Below are 20,857 nucleotides of genomic sequence, written 5' to 3'. Positions count from 1 at the left end.
GCACTGTTGCAGGTCTGCTCTGTGTCGGTGTCCCTGTGCCTTAGTTGTAGAATGTCAACCCTGAGTATCCCACTGAAGAGCACTTTCTGCTTGTGATTCAATGGATACCCCCAAAATACTGGTGGAACGAACAGATGAATGAGTAAAAGTCTTTTTTCTTTTCATTTGATGGCTAGATATCAATGGGTAAAACTACTTTTTAGATCTAATACTGGTTTATCTGGTCACAGACCCTTCAAGAATATTTTATTCACCATCCAAATGGCATTAATATTTATTGAAGGCTAGATGAGGAATTTGCCTGCTATATTTCTGAAATCATCAAAAAGGATGATGTTCTTACTTGCATTGCTCTCTCATGAAAAATCACTCCTAAAAAGGTAGCTCAACCTGCTGCTTTGACTTCCTTCAGTAACATGGAGAGCTCAAGGGAATCGTTAAAGAAAAATCATACATAATGAAACATGATTATTTTAAAATTTGTGGTTTCCATTGATTTCTAAAGTAGAGAAAATAGATTTGCTTTTATATTACATATTTTTTCTCACTAGAGGCATTTTCAAAAATTAAATGAAGTGGGCACATTGAATTTATTAAAAGGATTTGCCATTTATTGAGAAAAAAAGCCCTTAGATGCTTCACATACTGTATATTAACCAAAAGTGTAAACAGTCACCTCTATATATGAAAATGTACCTTGCAGATGTAGTATAGCATAATCCCAGAACTTACCTGCTTCAACTTGTCAAAGTGCGATAAAATAATGACACACAAATATCAAAATTTCAAAGTTCTAGAGTATCAAGTCTGTCATTAAGTATAAGAAGAGGCATATGTGTGCACGCAGAGGGTGTTTATACGTCTAAAAAACTGATTTTGGAAATTATATTTGGGAATGTTTGTGGACCTATGTTTTTCATTGAGGTAGAGTTTTCCTTTAAACAGACCATTAGGTACATGAAAGTTAAAAATAAATGCATGCATGGTTTTCTGAATGTTCTTTGTGGCTTTTATTTATGACTTGCCTTCATTTCTTTAATATGAGCCAAGTTAAACACAAGTAGCTCTCAGATAGAACTATTGTACCTTCATCATTATTGATACTAATCAATAAGTGGGAGGAACACAGAAATTGTCTGCAGCTGGGGTCTTCAGCCTACCTCTGATGTCATTAAACATAGAGGTAACTGATTTCTCTGTTGACCCTCTCATTCAACTGTGCAGGCCTGGTGGTAAGAGATTCTGTTCGTTTCATCTGAGTATCTTCTCACTCCCTTTTCTCCCCCGCTAGCTCTAGCATGTGGTAGAAATTTAAAGCCAAACAAAAAACCAATTTATTGCATAGGTCAGCTCTGTTCTTTACTGAAATTATGTTAAAAAAACAAAAAGGCACAAAAGAACGTTTAATATGATGTTATCTTTCTTCATAGCTTTGTGTTAGATTTTTATAAGGATTTTTTGTAGAATAACTCTGCATACGATGCTTGCAGTTTTGGAGTAATTTGGAGAGAAGTTGAAGAAGATTTTCTCGGATAATTAAACATTTGATATGTACAAATTAAGTCAATGCAAAACGAGTGAATTGAATTGGCTTTTTCAGACCTGATAAGTTGTATTTCAAAACATATAGTTTATGTATATGATTTCATTCATTTATTCCCTGATTGTGCATTTACTGTGTTCCAAATGCCATTTCAAACACTTGGGATACACCAGTCAATAAGGCACAATATCTGTACTCATAAGGTTATCATTTCCTTAAAAAGAATACAACAAATAAATAAAATGAAAAAGAATCAGGTAGTAAAGAGTGTTAGGAGTAAAATAAGACCCTTATTTCATAGAGTGTCTTTGTGTGGGGATGGAGAATACTTAGATTGGCCAGAGAAAGTCTTGCTAAATTGGCAACATTTGAGCTGACGTCTCAGCAACAAGGAGACTGCCAGGGGAAGGTTGGGGCTAGCAGATTCCAGGTAGAAGAGTCATCAGGAGAAAAGGCATGGAGATTCAGGTGGCAGCTAAGGTCAATTAGCTAACAGCAGACATTAGATGGTGATCATATTGTTGCTCTGTCCTCATTATAATAGATAGTATGTTTAAAATTGTTCCACCAAAACTCAAACCAGACAGATGATCCACTTGGAAGTTAACAAATATATACTTGAATCATTTAAGCACCTTAAAAATGTAACTAACATCGGAGATGCCGCCATTTCATCCGTCCTCGGTCTCTGCGCCTTTCGCAGAGCTTCCAGCAGCGCTATGTTGGGCCACGGCATCCGGAGGTTCACAACCTCTGTGGTCGTAGGAGCCACTATGAGGAGGCCCCTGGAAAGAATTTGCCATTTTCAGTGGAAAACAAGTGGGCGTTACTAGTTGTGTTTGTACTTTGGATCTGCATTTGCTGCACCCTTCCTTATAGTAAGACACCAACTGCTTAAATCATAAGGATGTTTCAGTTCGTCCATTTAACAGATATGAAGAGCATTTTAAGAGATACAGCCTCTGGAAATGGATCAAACTCTAACTCATGGCATACTAGATATGTTTGTCAATAAACTTATGACATGAAAAAAAAAACTGTAACTAACATCAATTAAACAAATGATTAGGTTGGAAGATACAACAGTCAAGAGTTGCACAATGGACTTTCTAATAATTGATGGGTATTACTCCTTTCCCTTCTGCACAAAACATAACACATCCAAATTTTCAGTGTGTGTAGTATCAGTATTGAAAACCGTTTAAGAATAAAAGTTCATTGCACTTTATTCTTGATCTCTGATCACTACTGAAGGATATTCAAAGAGAGATGTTATGATTTAGCTATAACCTGTTCTTGGTGAAGTGATAGCTTTGATGTCCAGATAAAAGTACTTTTCAATTCTAACAAAACAAAATAAAAAGGTGTGCAGAAGATGAAAGTCCTCAGGTAATATAAGAAGAGAAGGAAAATATTGAGATAAATATCTTTGAGGTCTCCAACCACTTTTTATATTCCTAGTGAATAATTTGGACTAAGTGGTTTAGCCATGACAGAACCTTACAGAGTGGGATCATATATTTGAGGGAAATAATATAGAGTATAAGTTCTACAAACATAGGAATTATGCTTTTGCTTTCCTGTAAAGGCTAGGATAGGACTTTACCCCCAGTATATGCTTCATAAATGCCAGTGATGAAAAGGAGAAGGACTACTGTACTTCAGGGTCATTTTAATGAAATAACAGATCAGAATGGAGTTCTGGAATCTTACTCATATTCAACCAAGCAAGTACTACATTTCAGAACCTAACATCTAACAGACATCTGTATTAGTCAAGGTTCTCCAGAGAAACAAAACCGGTAAGAGATTTATGTGTTTAATCCATATACTTTTTGAGCCAGATTTTCTCATTTATAAAGTGCCTTTTTCCATTTTATAAAGATAGTCTGACAGATAGCATGTGCTTTCCCACACAAATCTGTCAGCTCGCTCATCTTTATCCACCACACCCACCTATGGTTCAAATCTGAAAACTTTCCAAAGTAGAGTATGCCAGTCAGCTAGAGGCAGTTAGATGAAAATTGAGAAGTAAAAATTCATCTTAAATCTTTGTTTATCTGAGATCTAAGCTTCACCACAGTAGATAACTGCTGGATGGATAAAGGTCTTAGTCAGCTGGGGCCTTTGTGGCATCTCTCAGGCTCCAGGTGGGGTATATAAATAGTATATTACTCTTAAATGTGTATGTGTTACCCTTAAGAACCACTTCTTTAGGCATTTAGACATCCAAGAATGTCTAAGAAAACCCTTATTTGTACATTGATACATGGGCTTATTTTAAAAAATCAGAGCTTGTTACAATCCAAATACTTTCTTGGAAACCCAAAGTGTATATCTTGTGCTGAATGATAAATTCTACCTCTCCTGTAGAAGCCCAATAATATCTTCAGTGAAAGGGAGTGACAAACATTTCACATGGAAAGAGGTGGATGTTTTTCTTGGAAAACTCAGGGTGCATGTCATTTCTTAAAAGAAAAATATTTTCTTTTCTGAAGTACACATTATGGATCCTCAGCGACATTTATTTAAGGAGAGGCCTACAATGAGTCTAAGCTCATAAATCTTGTTTGCTGTTCTTTTCCTAATCCAGTGGATAAGAAAAATCAGACTCTTTACATATTATATTCTGTTCCCCCATTGTTTTTAGTTGTGCTAGCCAGATTTTATTTTTAATTTTTGTGGGTACATAGTAGATACATATTTATGAGTTACAAGAGATGTTTTGATATAGGCATGTAATGTGTATTAATCAGATCAGGGTAAATGGGGTATTCATCACCTCAAGCATTTATCCTTTGTGTTAAAAACAATTTAATTATACTCCTTGAGTTATTTAAAAATGTACAGTTAAAAATGTACTATAGTCACCCTGTTGTGCTATCAAATACTAGGTTTTATGCTAACTGTATTTTTGAACCCATTAACCATCTGCACTTTCTTCTCATCTCCCCACTAACTTTCCCAGCCTCTGGCAACCATCCTTCTACTTATTTTAATTTTTAGTGCCCACAAATAAATGAGGACATGTGAAGTTCGTCTTTCTGTGCCTGGCTTATTTCACTTAACCCAGTGACCTCCGGTTCCATTTATGTTGTTGCAAATCACAAGAACTCATTATTTTATAGCTTAATAGTACTCTATGTGTATATGTATCACATTTTCTTTATTCATCTGTTGATGGACACTTAGATTGATTCCAAATCTTGGCTATTGTGAATAGTGCTGTAATCCACATGGAAAGGCAGATATCTCTTCAATATACTGAATTCCGTTCTTTTGGGCGTATACCTAGGAGTGGAATTGTTGGATACTATGGTAGCTCTATTTTCAGTTTATCGAGGAACCTCCAGACTATTCTCCATAGTGGTTGTACTAATTTACATTCCCGCCCAGAGTGTGCGAGGGTTTCCTTTTCTCTATATCCTTGCCAGTATTTGTTATTGCCTGTCTTTTGGATATAAGCCATTTTAATTGGGATGAGATGATATCTCATTGTTTTGATTTGCATTTCTCTGATGATCAATGATGTTGAGCACCATTTCATATACCTGTTTTCCATCTTTATGTCTTCTTTTGAGACATGTTTATTCAGATCTTTTGCCTATTTTCAATTCAGATCATAAGTTTTTTTCCTATAGAGTCGTTTGAGCTCCTTATATATTCTGGTTATTAACCACTCGTCAGATGGATAGTTTGCAAATCTTTTTTCCCATTTTGTGGGTTGTCTTTTCACTTTGTTGATTGCTTACTTTGCTGTTCAGAAGCTTTTCAGTTTGATGTGATCCAGTTTGTCCATTTATGGTTTGATTGCCTGAACTTGTAGGGTATTACTCAAGAAATCTTTGCCCAGTCCAGTGTCCTGGAGACTTTTCTCAATGTTTTCTTTTAGTAATTTCATAGCTTGAGGTCTTAGATTTAATTTTTAATTCATTTTGATTTGATTTTTATGTATGGTGAGAGATAGGAGTACAGTTTCTTTTTCTTTCTTTTTTTGCATATGGATATCCAGTTTGACCCACACCATTTATTGAAGATGCTGTCCTTTCTCCAGAATATCTTCTTGGCACCTTTGTCAAAAATGAATTCACTATAGATGTATGGATTAATCTCTGCGTTCTCTATTCTCTTTCACTGATCCATGTGTCTCTTTTTATGCCAGTACCATGTTACTGTAGTTCTGTAAGATAAAGTCAGGTAACATGATTCTTCCAGTTTTGTTCTTTTTGTTTAGGATAACTTTGACTATTCTGGGTCTTTTCTGGTTCTATTTAAATTTTAGGATTTTTTTTTTCTATTTCTATGAAGAATGTCATTGATATTTTGATAAGGATTACATTAAATGTATAGGTTGCTTTGGTTAGTATGGACATTTTAGCAATATTAATTCTTCCAATCCATGACCATGGGATATCTTTCATTTTTGTGTGTCTTCTTTTCTCTCTTGCATTCTATGCTTTATAGTTTTCACTGTACAGATCTTTCACTGCTTCAAGTTAATTCCTAGGTATTTCATTTTATTTGTGGTTATTGTAAATGGAATTACATTCTTGATTTGTTCTTCAGATGTTTGCTTTTGGCATACAGAAATGCTACTGGTTTTTGTTTGTTAATTTTGTCTCCTGCAACTTTATCGAATTTGTTTATCAGTTCTAATAGTTTTTGGGGGAAGTCTTTAGGTTTTTCCAGATTTAAGATCATATCATCTGCAAACAGGGATAATTTGACTTCTTCCTTTCCAATTTGGATGCCCTTGTTTCTTTCTCTGGTCTGACTGCTCCAGCTAGGACTTCTAGTACTGTGTTGAATAACAGTAGTGAAAATGAGCATCCTTGTCATGTTCCCAATCTTAGAGAAGAGGCTTTCAGTTTTTCCCCATTCAGTATTATACTATTTATAGACCTGTTGTATATGGCTTTTATTATGTTGAGGTATGTGTCTTCTATATCCATTTTTTTGAGAGTTTTTGTGATGAAGGGATGTTGAATTTTATCAAATGTTTTTTCAACATCAGTTGAAATGATTATATGGTTTTTGTTCTTCATTCTGTTGGTATGATGCATCCCATTGATTGATTTGCATATATAGTACCCTCCTTGCATCCATGGGATAAATCCCACTTGGTCATGATGAATGATCATCATAATGTACTGTTGAATTCAGTTTGCTGGTATTTTGTTGAGAATTTCTGGATCAATATTCATAAGTGATATTGGCCTGTCATTTTCTTCTTTTTTATGTGTCTTTGTCTGATTTTGGTATCAGGGTAACACTGGCCTTGCAGAATGACTTTGGAAGTATTCCCTCCTCCTTTATTTTTCTGAATCATTTGAGTAGGATTGATATTCGTTCTTCTTTAAATGTTTAATGAAATTCAGCAGTGAAGCCACTGAGTCCTGGACTTTTCTTAGCTGGGAGACATTTTATTATGGCTTTCATCTCCTTACTTGTTGTTGGATTATTCAGATTTTGGATTTCTTCATGGTTCAGTCTTAATAGGTTTTATGCATGTAGGAATTTATCCATTTCTTCTGGATTTTCCAATTTATTGCAGATAGTTGCTTATAGTAGCCACTAATGATTCTTTGGATTTCTGCAGTATTAGTTATAATGTGTCCCTTTTCATTGTTGATTTTATTTATTTGAGTCTTCTCTATTTTTTTCTCAGTCTGGCTAAAAGTTTGTCCATTTTCTTTATCTTTTCAGAAAACCAACTTTGCACTTTTTGATCTTTTCTTTTGTTTTCTTTGTTTCAAATTTATTTATTTATGCTCTGAACTTTATTATTTCTTTTCTTCTACTAATTTTGGGTTTGGTTTGCTCTTGCTTTTCTAACTTTTAAAGATGCATTGTTAGCTGGCTTATTTAAAGTTTTTATTTTTTGATGTAGCCACATATAATTATAAGCTTTCTTCTTAGTACTACTTTTGCTGTATCCCACAGGTTTTGGTAGGTTGCATTTCTATGATCATTTGTTTCAATATATTTTTCCATTTTCTTTCTAATGTCTTCAGTGACTCACTGATTATTCAGGAGTATATTTTTAAATTTCCGTATGTTTGCATAGTTCCCCAAATCCCTCTTGTTATTGATTTCTAGTTTGATTCCATTGTGGTCAGGGAAGCTGCTTGATGTTATTTCAATTTTCTTGACTGTTTTAAGACTTGTTTTGTGACCTAACATATGATCTGTCTTTGCAAATGATCCATGTGCTGTGGAAAATAATGTTGGATAAAATGTTCAGCTGTTGAATAAAATGTTCTCTAAATACGTAGTAGGTCCATGTGTTCTGTAGTGCAGATTAAGTTCAATGTGTCTTTGTTGATTTTCTGTCTGGAAGATCTGTCCAATGACAAAAGTGGGATGTTGAAATCTCCAGCTATTATTTTATTGGAGTCTATGTCTGTCTTTCGTTCTAATAGCATTTGCTTTATATATCAGGATGCTGCACTGTTTGGTGCATGCATATTTACAATTGTTATATCTTATGCTGAATTGACCCTTTTATCATTATCTAGTGATTTTCTTTGTCTCTCCTTATGGTTTTTATCTTGAAATCTACTTTGTCTGATATAGGTATAGCCACTTTAGCTCTTTCTTGTTCCCATTGGTATGGAATATCTTTCTCCATCCCTTTACTTTCAGTCTGTGTATAGGTGAAATGTGTTTCTTGTAGGCAACAGATCATTAGCTCTTGTTTTTTAAAATCCATTCAGCCACTCTATGTCTTTTGATTGGAGAGTTTTGTCCATTTATATTCAATGTTATTATTAATAAGTAAGGACTTACTCCTGTCATTTTGTTACTTGTTTTCTGTTTGTTTTATGGTCTTCTCTTTCTTGTTTTCTTTCTGTATTCCTTTCAGTGAAGGTGATTTTTTTCTGGTCATTTGATTTAATTTTATACTTTTCATTTTTGTGTATCCATTCTATGTTTTTTGATTTGAGGTTACCATAAGCCTTGCAAATGCTGTCTTATGACCCTTTATTTTAAGCTGATAAGAACTTAATACTGCTTGCATAAACAAACAAACAAATAAGCAAAAAGAAAACTAATAAAAACTCTACACTTTAACCTCTCTTTTTTAAAATTTATTTTGTTATTTTAAGTTCTGGGGCATACGTGCAGGATGTACAGGTTTGTTACATAGGTAAATGTGTGCCATGGTGGTTTGGTGCATCTATCAATGCATCACCTAGTTATTAAGGCCCACATGCATTAACTATTTTTCCTAATGCTCTCCCTCCCTCCACCCCACCCCTCAACAGGCCCCTGTGTGTATTGTTCCCCTTTCTTCTCCATGTGTCCTTGTGTTCTCATTGTTCAGCTCCCATTTATAGGTGAGAACATGTGGTGTTTGGTTTTCTATTCCTGCGTTAGCTTGCTAAGGATAATGGATTCCAGCTCCATCCATGTCTGTGCAAAAAACATGATCTCATTCCTTTTTATGGCTGCATAGTATTGCATGGTGTATAGGTACCACATTTTCTTTATCCAGTCTATCACTGATGGGCATTTGGGTTTATTCCATGTCTTTTCTATTGTGAATAGTGCTGCAGTGAACATGTGTGTACATGTATCTTTATAATAGAATGATTTATATTCATTTGGGTATATACTCAGTAATGGGATTGCTGGGTCAAATGGTATTTCTGGTTCTAGATCTTTGAGGAATTGCCACATGGTCTTCTACAATGGTTGAACTAATTTACATTCCCACCAACAGTGTGAAAGCATTCCTATTTCTCTGCAACTTTGCCAACATGTTGTTTCTTGACTTTTTAATAATCACCATTCTGACTGGCATGAAATGGTATCTCATTGTGGTTTTGATTTGCATTTCTTTAATGATCAGTGATGTTGAGCCTTTTTTTTCCCCCCATATGTTTGTTGGCTGCGTGAATGTCTTCTTTTGAAAAATGGCTGTTCATGTTTTTTGCCCACCTTTTAATGAGGTTGTTTTTTCTTCTAAATTTGATTAAGTTTATTGTAGAATCTGAATATTAGACATTTGTCAGGTGGACAGATTGGAAAAATTTTCTCCATACTTTATCTAGAAAACACCATCATCTAAGCCCAAAAGATTCTTAAGATGATAAGTAACTTCAACAGTCTCAGTATACAAAATCAATGTGCAGAAATCACAAGCATTTGTATACAGCAACAACAGGCAAACAGACAGCCAAGTTATGAATGAACTCCCATTCACAATTGTCACAATGAGAATAAAATTCCTAGGAATACAGCTAACAAGGGAAGTGAATGACCTCTTCAAGGAGAACTATAAACCAGTGCTCAAAAAAACGTGAGAGGACACAAACAAATGGAAAAACATTCCATGCCCATGGATAGGAAGAATCAATATTATGAAAAAGGCCATACCTGCCCAAGGTAATTTGTAGATTTAATGCTATTCCCATTAAACTACCATTGGCATTCTTCACAGAATTAAAAACTATTTTAAAACTTATATGAAACCAAAAAAGAGCTCTAATAGCCAAGGTAATCCTAAGCAAAAAGAACAAAACTGGAGGCATCATGCTACCCAATTTTAAACTATTCCACAAGACTACGGTAACCAGAACAGTATGGTACTGGTTCCTCCAACTCTTAACCTTTTGTTGTTTCTCTGTATATCTTATTATATTGTCTATCTGTTGAAAAGTTGTCATAGCTATTATTTTTGATTGGTTCATCATTTCATCTTTCTACTTCAGATAATTAGTTTACACACCACTGTTATAGTGTTATAATATTCTGTGTTTTTTGGTGCAATTACTGTTACCAATGAGTTTTATACCTTCAGATGATTTCTTATTGCTTTTTATTGTCTTTTTCTTTCTGACTGAAGTACTCCCTTTAGCATTTTTTTTTTTTTTTTTTTTTTTTGGTAGGATAGATCTGGTGTGATGAAATCTCTCAGCTTTTATTTGTCTAGGAAAGTGTTTATTTCTCCTTCATGTTCAAAGGACATTTTTCTAGAGCAGAAGTTTTTTACTCTAAACATATTCCTCTAGAGTAAAAGTTTTTTACTCTAGACATATTCTAGAGTAAAAGTTGTTTTTTTTTTTTCCTTCAGCACTTTAAATACGTCATGCCACTATCTTCTGGTCTGTGAGGTTTGCACTGAAAAGTCTGATGCCAGATGTATTACAGTTCCATTTTATTTTATTTGTTTCTTTACTCTTGCTACTTTTAGAATCTTTACCCATGATCTTTGGGAGTTTGCTTATTAAATACCTTGAGGTAGTAGTCTTAAGGTTAAATGTGCTTGGTATTCTAAAATCTTGTACTCAGATATTATCTTTCTCTAACTTTGGGGATTTCTCTGTTATTATCTCTTGAATAAACTTTCTACCTCTATCTCTTTCTTGACCTCATCTTTAAGGCCAATAACTCTTAGATTTGCCTTTTTGATGCCATTTTCTAGAAAATGTAGGCATGCTTTATTGTTTTTTATTCTTTTATCTTTTGTCTCCTCTGACTATTTTCAAATAGCCTGTCGGCAAACTCATTTATTCTTTCTTCTGCTTGATCGATTCTGGTATTAAAAGACTGATGCATTCTTCAGTATGCCAATTGCATTTTTCAACTCCAGAAATTCTGCTTGATTCTTTTTAATTATTTTAATCTCTTTGTTCAGTTTATCTGATAGAATTCTGAATTCCTTCTTTGTATTATCTTGAAAAGCTTTGAGTTTCCTCAAGACAGCTATTTTTAATTCTCTGTCTGAAAGATCATGTATCTCTGTTTCTCCAGGATTGGTCCCTGGTGCCATATTTAGTTCATTTGGTGAGATTATGTTTTCCTGAATGGTCTTGATGCCTGTGGATGTTTACCTGTGTCTGGGCATTGAACAGTTAAGTATTTACTACAGTCTTCACGGTCTAGGTTTGTTTATACTCATGCTTCTTGGGAGGGCTTTTCGGTTATTTGAAAGGACTTGGGTGTTGTGATCTAAGCCATAGTTGCATAAGTGGGCACCCCAAGTCCAGTAATTCTGTGGTTCCTGAAGACTTGTAGAAGTACCTCCTTGATGGTCTTGGATAAGATCCAGAAGTATTCTCGGGATTACCAGGCAAAGACTCTTGTTCTTTTTCCTTACTTTCTCCAAACAGTTTCTCTGTTCTGGGCCATCTGGAGCTGGGAGTGGGGTGACACAAGCACCCCTGTGGCCACCACCACTATGTCTGTGCTGGGTCAGTCCTGAAGCCAGCACAGCACTTGATCTTGCCTAAAGCCCACTGTAATTACTACCTGGCTGCCACCTATGTTCGTGCAAGGCCCTGGGGCTCTACAATCAGGAGCTGGCAAAGCCAGCTAGGCTTGTGTTCTAGCAAGTACCCCCAGGCCCTGGACAGGTCCAGGAGCCAGGGACTAGAGTCAAAAACCTTAGATGTCTACATGGTGTTCTATTGTACTGTGGTTGAGCTCACACCTCATACTCAAACCACAACACGCAGTCCCTTCTGCTCTTCCCTCCCCTTTTCACAAGCAGAGGAGCCTCACCTGCTGGCCACCACTACCACAGGCCCACATGGAGTATTGCCAGGTTACTGCCATGCTCTTTTAAGGCCTGAGGGCTCTTAAGTCAGCTTGTAGCTAATGCTACCTGGCCTGGTACCCACCCTTCAGGGCAGTGGTCTTCCCTCTGTGTCAAGGGCAGGACCAAGGATGCCATCCAAGAGCCAAGGCCTGTAGTTGGTGACCCCAATAGCCTGCTCGGTGCTCTGTTTCTATGTGGCTGAACGAATACCTAAAGTGCAAGACAAAGTTCTCTTTAGACAAAGTGCTCTTTACTTTTCTTTCTGCTTTTCTCAGGCAGAAATTCTCCTTATAACACCATAGCTGAGAATGTGCTTACTCTCATCTGAAGACAGCTAATAACAGAGTCTTACTCAAGGCCCATAGTGTACTTTCTGCGTATCATTATTGGTTATTCAGGACCCAAGGGCTCTTTATTTAGCAGTTGATGATCTTGCCAGGACTGGGTCCTTCCCTTCGAGGCTGTAGGTTCTCTTCTGGCCCAGGATATGTCTAGAAATGTCATCCACAAGTAGGGCCTGGAAAGTGGGCCTCACAACTCTCACTGGTGCCCTGTCCTGCTGTGACTGAGCTGGTATCCAGGTGAAAGACAAAGTCCTTTTTACTCTTCCCTCTTCACTACTCAGGTAGAAGGAGGAAGTCTCTTTCGGAGTCATGATCTATGCAGCCTGGGGTTGCTGGAGAGGTGGAACAAGCACTCCCTTAGCCACCCTGGCTGGTGTCTCAGGAGATCCTGTGCCCTTTAAGTCTACTGACTTAGAGCCTGATTCAGCACTCGGACTCAACTAGGAGTTATAGTTCTTGTGGCCTAGAATGCCTTTCAAGTTTATTTAGAGTCCCAGAGTACTTTAGCCTGTGATGGTAAGGCTTGCAGGAACTCAAATTCCAACCACTGGGAGGGCAATTCCTTTCTGGCTAGGGCTGGTTTAAATACTCCCTGTGTGGGTGTGCATCAGCTGAGCTCAGTCTGGTTTTGCTTTCTACTGTGACCAGGCAGCACTGAGTTCAATATGCGTTGTCTCACAATTCCTGTGTGCTCCCACTTCCAAGTGCCCAGATTCTCTACCCACACTATGCAGCCACTGATTGGGGATGGGGGAGGGGTGGTGTCAGCAATTCAAGACTGCTTTTCCTACCTCTCCCATGCCTCTTTTAGTAACATGAAGTTAAAACATGGTACTATAAGTGCTCACCTGGTTTTTGGTTCTTATGAAGGTGCTTTTTTGTTTAGAGATAGTTGTTATCTTGGTGTTCTTCCTGGGTGAGTGGACGATCGGTGGAGCCTTCTATTTGTCTTGCTTCATCCCCTCCTCCCCTAATTTTTTAGTTATAGAAGCTGCTTTAATGTTTTTTCAAAGCATTTGCATAACTAATGCATGTGCATGGTACTCAGTTCAAAAGGTACTAAATGACACAGTAAAAATTCCATTTCTTACGCTGTATTCCATTTCCTAGTTATCTCTCTGGAGGGAGCCAGGGTTACCAGCTGCTAGGCATATAAAACACTGTATTATTTCAACCATTAGGTTTACATAATAGTCAGTGTAAATTACTAAAAGTCTGAATATGCTTTATACTTTAAAAATTATATAACTATATAAGCAATTGATATTGAGACCAATAAGTGGATATCATAAAAGAAATCTTCTACTTTAGAATTTCTTTCATTTTCCTTGTGTTACATTTCCGTAATATATTTGTTGCATCTTCCATGTTCTCTGTCAAGTAATTAATTTCATTGACTCTCAGATGAACTTTTTATTTCACATTTTTAACATTTCAAAAATTAAAATACTTCTTAAAATTTTTGGCATCTTACAATTTATTGGCAATGTTTTTATGTCTTAATTGTGTAATAAGTAATGGTGTGACATGAAATAATTGTGTTCTTAGATTAGACAAAATCTGATATTTTGTCCTCAGATTATTTCTTAAATGATGTTAGAAGTATAGTGAATTAAATAAATGAGGAAGAAGTTGCTAGATCTCTACCTAGACTTCAAATGGAAGTTGAAAACATTTTAAAGTTTGTTCCCAATCATTTATTTCTTTTAGATTTTAGGCTACAATGTGATAGAAATAGCTAACATTAAAAATATATAATATTCTGGCTTTCAAATGTCACTGCATGATGTAGATGAAGAAATACCGTGGAAAGGTTTAGTATTTAATAAAGTGATTAAATCCATGTACTTCTAAAATACTAGTGTTTGGGCATTTGTTCTAGATACAGTTCTGCTGAAGTTGACTTGCGAGCTGTCCTCTGGCATCACTCAGAGAAGAATTTAGTTATTGGGAAAGTATCCAGGAGCACTTCCATTGTAGCTACTTTGTTATACAAGGTACAGAAATGGTATCCTCTTCTGTATTATCATCTAGACATGAACTTCTTTTCTGTAAGACATTACACATATGAGTCCAGTGGATAGTTGTATAGAGTGTGTACATGTCTTTTAAAATATTTGTTGTGTTCTTTCTATATTCATGGCACTGCATTATATACTGGAGTACAGGAAATAGCAAGATAAGTTAGATGTGTATGTTTGCTCAGATTTTGGGTCTGTTAACATACATCGACAAGACATGAATAGAAAAACCAGCTAGAGAGTAATCAGTGCTATGAAACATACACAGATAAAGGGAGAGACATTACGTACATCAGAGAAAAATAAGGAAAGCTTCATGAAGAAAATATTCCTACAAAACTGATGAAAACTTAACTGCAGAGGAAACTGATCAGTTATTTTGTCTCAATATTTGGAAAAAATGTATTTCACTGACTTGTCATGTTCAATTCAGTTGAAATAGACCCTTCCCCAATATAATAATTGTATGTTTTGCATGCGTAGTTTCCAGTGGAAAGTTCTGTCTATACCAAAAATCTTTTTGGTTAATCTGACCTTGATATTTGATGAGCATCATGCAAATTTAAAAGGTGAAATTCCTTTTGGGTTTGAGAATGTGAGCTATGTAAACAACACTTGAGGTCAACCATAAGCTAATCCGGAAATAGATTGTTGGCTTAAAAAAGAGGGTCTGAACTTGGTCATTCCATCCACCAGAAGCTGTGATAAAAGCTTTGTGAAACTGCACTTATTCATTTCAAGTCTTTGTTCTTTAGTATACCACCACAGGGAACACACTTTGATAATGTCATTTCCCCCAATTTAGTCCTGAATCAACAACTAGCTCATTTATGCTTCTACTTGTTTTCTTTGGAGAAAGCACTATCATCACTAGTTATGATAAACTACAAACAGATGCAAAATAGACAATGAACATTTCCAATAGAATTTAACTCATCATTTAAAGATTTATTAGTCATGGGAGATTTATAACTTTTGCATTACTAACTTAAAAAGGAGGGACAACTTTATTGTTAGTCAGAACCTTAGACATCCGAACATGTCTTAGGATCTTGTGTACTGCAGATTGTGAAGTGTCTCCACATGAATCCTTCACATTATTAGTACCAGGAATTGACGCTTTCTTTTTCCCCCTTACAAAATAATAAGTCCTCTCACATGGAGCCTACTACTGGGAAAGAGGGGTTGTTTTGCTGACATGATAACAAGTCCCAGGGAATTATCCTTGAATTTCATAGACTTACAGAGATGTAATGTACAGTAGAAATTTGAAGTCAGGTACAATTGCAGTAAGCTTTATCACCCACAATATCGGTAGACTCAAAAGTCCTTTAGTTATGCTTAGCTTGGCCATAAGAACTTCTGAATTTTACCTGCAGTTGGTGTAGCCTAGCCAGTGACTGGGATCCTGGGAACATGATAGAGGAAAAATGTAACGGTAAAATTGGTATACTCGATGCCACATTTATTAGTGGCCACTATCATCTGGATGGTACTACTTTGTCCATGGATATATCTAGCAAAAATCAATGTGTTAGTTAGGTTTTTGCTAATGCATATAAAAAATAAACCCAAAAATTTCAAGAGCTTAACACAATAAAAGTTTACTTGTAATTCACATAACATCCAATCTAGATATTTTTGAGCTTTCCTGGAACTCAGATTCCTTCCATATTGGAACTGTGCTACTTGCTAGAAGTCTTGGAGTCTTCAATGTTCAGGCAGAAAGAGAAAGACAGAATAGAGAACACAGTCTCCTCTTATCCACCTTTGCTGGCAAGTGACACACATCTCTAATACTTACACTCCACTGATGAGAACCAGTCACATGGCCCCACCTGGATGCAAGAGGAAGTGTCACTGGCTGGGCAGCTGCTTTCTAGCAAAAGACAAAAAAAAGAGTGGGTAAGTTGGTTGGATTCTCGTTATCTATATTATGGCAGAGAGTCCATAAATCTTGTTAGAGAGTAAGTTGTTTCTGTACAAAGTTGATCACACCAGATCAGAGAATGTGCTGTGAAAATCTCATTGTAATTTGTTTTGCAAGGGTGTGTTGCTTTGGGAAAAATATTTTATGCCCACCAACTGGGTATTTATAAATTTCTTGAGATAACTATGAGATGTTGGTAATAAACACTCACCAGTCTACCACACACTAATTAGTTATTTTCTTGTTATAGGCATAGTCTAGGAATTGTTCTGTTGGGTAATTCCATGAGTCTAGCAAACTTATATGCATTCTTTTTTTTTTTTTTTTTTTTGAGATGGAGTCTCGCTCTGTCGCCAGGCTGGAGTGCAGTGGCGCAATCTTGGCTCACTGCAACCTCCACCTCCTGGGTTCAAGCCATTCTCCTGCCTCAGCCTCCCGAGTAGCTGGGACTACAGGCCAGCGCCACCACGCCCAGCTAATTTTTGTACTTTTAGTAGAGACGGGGTTTCACCATGTTGGCCAGAATGGTCTCCATCTCTTGACCTCGTGATCTGTCCACCTTGGCCTCCCAAAGTGCTGGGATTACAGGCCCCGGCCTTACACATTCTTTAAAAAAAAAGTTTTGCATATCCCTTCTAAAAGGAAATGGGAATTTATGCAAAAGCACTTATGACTTGTTTTGCTTGTTTGCAAACATTTGAGCAGATGAAGTATTGATATAAAGAGATTACCTCCTGACAAAGATATAACCTACAGCAGAATGTAATAACTAAGAACTGTTGGACTCAGAGACATAAGGTGGGTGTCTAAAAAATAGCTCCCTCAGGAAAGTCAATAGATTTGTCTTCTATATTATTTTCTGCCTCTGTGTAACACCAAGCAAGTCCTCATCATTCTTCATTATAAAATTAGACTTGAACTTGATGATCCAGCTCTGCCTCTTTCTGGTACTAAAATTTTTTTTCAATTTCTGGTTGGAAAACTCTGTAATCTAAAGGGACAGAAGTCATATTCTAAAGAGCTCAATATATAAGGAGTAGCCTGAAGGGTAAAGAGAAAATCGCCAGCATATCAAGCATTTCCTTGGTGAGCAACAAGTTTTCACCTTCTGAATTTAGATTCAGAGAAAGGATATTTAAAATCTAAATAAATCTGAGAATAGAACTTTTAGAATTGTATTGTGTGTCTCAGCATTTATATTCACTAGTTTATACCGTTCTTATTTTTACATTAATGCTCTACCTTGCGTTTGCTTAAAGGGTGCATCCCCCTGCAATGGGAAATATAGGAGGCTTTTTTTTTTTTGGTGTAAGGGAAAGATCTAAATGATCAAGTCTGTGTTGAATGTGAAATGCCTGAACTCCAGAAGGTCAATGGGAGCAACCAAACCTCCTGAAGGAAAAATGTCATTGACCTCGGCCTAACTGCATGTTAGTCCAGACTCTTGGTAAACTTGTAAATGCAGGAATATGCCCTTATCAGGTAACCTTCATGTGCCAGGCATCTATCAGTCTTACAATGAAAACAATTTTACTTCTATTTAATACCACTTTTGTGATTTCTTTGAATGGCATAGTAAGCATTATTTTAATTTGAAAATGTAACATCTGGTATACAGTAGATACTGAACAATAAGTAGCTACCTATTGTTACTACCTATTAATATTTTCCCTAGACCTTCATCCTTTTAAGGCTATGTGGATTCTTTTGGATTTCTTTCAGCCCATTCTAAGACCTCTTTACAAATATTTATCAGCATCCACTAGGTATGATGCACCTTATTATGTGTGTTGGTGGATATTATGACACATAAGTGATAGTATCAGATGTTGCAAAAGGCAAAAGTGTCTAGCTAAGGGTGACTTACCAATTGTTAGCAAAGCCAGCTTTCCTTTATAATGGGTGGAATATATGTTATGAAGTTGATTTGACTTGAAGGGTACAGGGGTGCCTTATTGGTCTAACGACTTTGAGAGCTGCCTAGGTCTAACATTCCATTGCAATTTCCATCCCCTCGGCTTTGTAGTTACCGCTTTTAAAATATATCACTGGCTTGTGTTTGAGCCTGCAACACATTAAGCTGGTTATTAATCACTGACATCTTGCTGTTCATTACTTTGTGAGGTTGCTCTGTGACAGTGAATAAGATGTGTCAAGGCCTAAGACCCAGCAGGAAGGAGCTGCCCTGACACAGCAAAAGTTCTTGGTTTCCATCTGGTCCTCCTCATGGGCTAGCCACTCTCGTAACTGCACCTGGAATGAAGAGCACTTGAAGGGAGAGTGACAAAATCCCTTTCCTTTAGGGCAGCTGAGGTAAGGCTTGGTCTCTTAGAGAAACTATTACTAGGAGAATGGGGAAACAGGAAAATAAACTCCAGTGTATGGAGATAAAGAAGAATGCCGAGCACAGATTTTTAATCTTTCTTAACTGTAATCCATACTAAAATTGGCTTGACTGCTTCCTGCACCTTGATGTAGCCACATATTGGAAACTAAACCCCAAGTTCACTTTTGATACAGCCATGTCGTAGTGCTTCAGAATGGTGAGACTGCTGGGCTTCATACCTAGGTGATGGGTTGATAGGTGCAGCAAACCACCATGGCACATGTTTACCTATGTAACAAACCTGCACATCCTGCACATGTATCCTGGAACTTAAAATAAAAAAATAGAAAGAAATCCAAACTTGAAAAACAATTGAAGTTTTCATAGCTTTATCCCACCTAAAGGAAATAGCTTTTCCCCTATACACCAGCATATCATTCCTCTCTGCTTCACAAGTATGAATGGCCAATACTTGGACAAAAAGAGAGGAATACTTTTAGAATTTGTAGAACTTTCTAGATTAATATTTGTGGACAGATGGCACCTCAGGAATGGTATTTAAAAACTGAGAGATGCAGAAAAGTGGAGGCTGAGGCAGAACTTTATTTACTTTTTAGCTTTACTTAGGTTTGCTGTACCTCTTAACCTTGGCATTCCTGTCAGATTTATTTCAGTAAGAGTTATATGCTAATTATTATTTTATCTTTGTAGTATGATCTGCTTTAAAAAAACTTTTATAATAAAGTGTTACTTTATTTATAAATGGTGAATAATAATGATATGAAATCTTTGGGAAGAATCTCTTTTTTGACTCATCTAGTTTTATGAAGGGTGTTACCGTGCAACTTTTCATTTATTAAAAGCAAATGCCCTGAAGCATTTCAGTACTATGTCCCCCAGAGTACCTGATTCATTATGTGAACTAAGTACATATATTTCCATTTGGAAAAGCGATCTGTTTCCTCATATATTTTCGGATTGAAAATGAGTAGTGATTAATGGCATCAAAGTAAATTATTTAAAATACAAAACTATCTAAATGAACTCCTAAATTATTATGTACCCAAGTTTCATGCTCTCTCTGGATTCATTTGTTTATGCCTATCATAATTAACACTCAACTAAATTTAGTATGAGTTTATTTTTCTACATTGTTATTTTCAGTACAGTAGGCTTTGAATTAAGTATTTATTATTGTGTTCTAGAATACTAATTTTAGAGAAGAAAGATTCTGATTCTTATTGAATAGCTTCTCAAAGATAATTTTATTCTTTTCACTTATTAGCTTGTAAAAATATACTGCCAGTTTTATGTTCTCTAAGCATGTTTACCAATTGGGTATTATTCCATTTCCTTGCCCTTTAAAATGACTGTTCTGGATCAGTTAGATGGAGTCAATGCAGACATCTGTGAACCATGCTTTCAAAACAGCACGTGGCCTGCTAACCTTTAGAGATCCTCTAAATTGCAGGTTTACTCCCAGGAGGTCAGCAACTATGCGTTATTCATACATGCAGCCTCAGAACCTAGTGCAGTGCCTGGCGCTCAGTAGGTCTTCAATCCATGTTTGTTGAATTGAAGTGAATGGAAATACAGGCAAATTAGTCAGGATTATTTGGTTTTCAAGTGATAGAATGACCAGTACAAACCAGCCTGAACAAAACTGGAATTTATTGACTCAAGTATCTGAGATAGTCCAGAGATAAATGTGGCTGCAGACTCAACAGGATCCAAGGGTCTCCCCGGTGTCATCAGAACATTGTACTTCTCCTTTTCTCTTTCTACCCTGGGGTCTGCTCTCCTCTGAGTTAGTGGGCTCCCTGCATGTGCCAGCAAAGAAGACCATCAGCAGCTCCAGACTTCTGTTGCCCTGACAGCTAGCCTTTTCTGGAATGGAAGGGTCTCTGCAAATAGCTTCAGCACAAGTCTTGGTCTGACCCGTTGAGTATCAGTGGCCTGAGGTGACCTTGCCATGCCTGAAGCCATCACTTTTTGCAAGGCAAAAGTGTATCCTGCGATGTTCCACCTGTGATCAGTTCTATCCAAATCACATGCTTAAAAATGGGGTGTGATGGTTCCCCAGAAAGGTACCAGCAGATGATCACCACCTCAGGGAAATGTTACAAAATAAGGAATGGCAGCTGCTG

General features: G+C 36.6%; 1 protein-coding gene and 1 pseudogene across 4 annotated transcripts in view; both read left to right on the top strand.

Annotated features, from left to right (window-relative positions):
- Window positions 1-20,857, top strand: part of MCTP1 (multiple C2 and transmembrane domain containing 1) — a 596,052-nt gene that overhangs the window by 157,078 nt on the left and 418,117 nt on the right. The gene's annotated exons all lie outside the window — the stretch shown is intronic.
- On the top strand, window positions 2,236-2,448 carry LOC114679018 (cytochrome c oxidase subunit 7C, mitochondrial-like; annotated as a pseudogene).

Source organism: Macaca mulatta, chromosome 6 (assembly GCF_049350105.2).
Source record: "Macaca mulatta isolate MMU2019108-1 chromosome 6, T2T-MMU8v2.0, whole genome shotgun sequence".
Taxonomy (NCBI): domain Eukaryota; kingdom Metazoa; phylum Chordata; class Mammalia; order Primates; family Cercopithecidae; genus Macaca; species Macaca mulatta.
Note: the sequence above shows the minus strand (reverse complement) of the source record. Positions and strands in the feature narration are given on the sequence as shown.